Source organism: Elephantulus edwardii, unplaced genomic scaffold (genome assembly GCF_000299155.1).
Source record: "Elephantulus edwardii isolate Elephantulus edwardi_28Jun2011 unplaced genomic scaffold, EleEdw1.0 scaffold00424, whole genome shotgun sequence".
Classification (NCBI taxonomy): domain Eukaryota; kingdom Metazoa; phylum Chordata; class Mammalia; order Macroscelidea; family Macroscelididae; genus Elephantulus; species Elephantulus edwardii.
Genome location: NW_006400174.1, coordinates 538,108 through 539,792, shown reverse-complemented (window position 1 = coordinate 539,792; position 1,685 = coordinate 538,108). Strand labels below are relative to the sequence as shown.

At 36.0% G+C, this 1,685-nt stretch overlaps 1 protein-coding gene across 1 annotated transcript in view; it reads right to left on the bottom strand.

The window, feature by feature from the left end:
• The window catches only part of CLTCL1 (clathrin, heavy chain-like 1), a 279,619-nt gene that overhangs the window by 32,207 nt on the left and 245,727 nt on the right, over positions 1-1,685 (bottom strand). The gene's annotated exons all lie outside the window — the stretch shown is intronic.

Here is a 1,685-nt window from a genome sequence, read left to right as displayed (position 1 = left end):
TAGGAGTAAAAATAAAAACTCTCCACTATAGCCCCTTAATTAATGCTTGCCTGTGTTGAACCTAGTTGTGTTAAGTCAAAGCTACACTGTTTAATGATCACTTTCCTTTCAATTCTTCAGAAACATACTTTTTTGCCTTTACCTATATGTATCATAAAGGTCCTAACGTTTTTACAGATGTTTTTAATTATGAGAAAAAATAGAATATTGTAGTATTAACAAATTCAATGCTGAATCATCTCTTTACAATATTGATATTACTATTATTATTATTATGTGTTGCAAACGGAGGGTCCCAAAGAATGGAATAATTTTATAGTTATTAATATGGACAAACAGCCAGGAATGAAATGGAGCACAGAGCTTAGAACAGGGGGTCAGCAGTTTTTGACTGGAAACCCCTAGTCAAGCTTCTCTGTATCTTTATTAAGAATTATCAGGAAGTAAATCACAGAGAAAATTCAATGCAGATGAGGCCACTCTCTATTGAAAACCTTCTGCCTGGCTCGAGAGGGAGGGGTTCACAAATTCAAAAATTCGGCATGTTTTTGGGAATTGCCTTGATGCCTCAAGGTGAACTCCAGCTCAGGAAGCAACACTCCCTCTTTGGGGGTCCCCTGCTGTCTCCTGTCTGCAAGGAACAAACAGCTTATTTTCTAGGATCTAACACAAGGAAAACACTAACTTATATATCTGTGGTTCCTTCAATTCCTTTTTCATATAATGTTTAGTAAAATGAAAGTAGTTTTGCTTTGAAATAGAATGTCTGGTTGTGCCAGAATATGAAAGATAGTAAAAGCTAAATTACGGATGTATAGTAAGTTGTAAAAGGTTTAGAGAAAAGTGAATTTTAGTGTATGTATTTGGGAACAAGGATGGAGGAGAACTGTGTTAAACCTCAAAAATGTCAAATTCAGTGCTATATCAGGAAATGAGGGAGGCTTAATGCAATCTGAAGGTCACCCTGTGGCACTAGGGTGTTCCCTAGGAGTCATCATTGTTCTTGGTTTGTATCAACTGAGTCCCTCCCTACTGAGATTAGGGTAAAGAGGAACTTGTCCTTATCTGTGAAAGAGTTCACCATTATCCTTTATTTTTGTTTTGTACTTCCTTATGATTTTACTTTGTTTACCTCCCTTGTTATTCTGGTAGATACTCAGAGAGGCATGGCTTGGGGCCTTCATCATGGGAGCCGTTGGCCCCCTGTTTTTCACGCTGACTGTTCTATATCAGAATATTAATTAAATTAATCCATGTTTGGAACTGACTGAGCAGGACCTCATTATTTCCCAATTGGAAATAATGATCCTAATTCTAGGGGAGAATTAACTATGCAGGCTCATTGGGCTTTGAAGGAAGTTCAGAATTTTATCTCTTCATTTTCTCTCTTGTATAAATCATAGTAGAAAGTTATTTCTTTGTATTTTAGATGCTAAAAGGACTCCTACTGCTGTATTCTGACAGAATACTCTTTTAAGATGAATTCATTTATCCCGTTCACCTAAAGAGGTTTGTGGACTTGCCCACTGGCTGTATCTCAATTAATAGCACAGTCAGGAAAGACAATATTTTGATATAAGACCTTATGAAATCATTGTCCCTTATAATGCTTTACTATTTAATTGGCTATATCAATATTGTTCAGAATAGATAATTGCATTAGCCAATTATCTTGGTCAAATTAC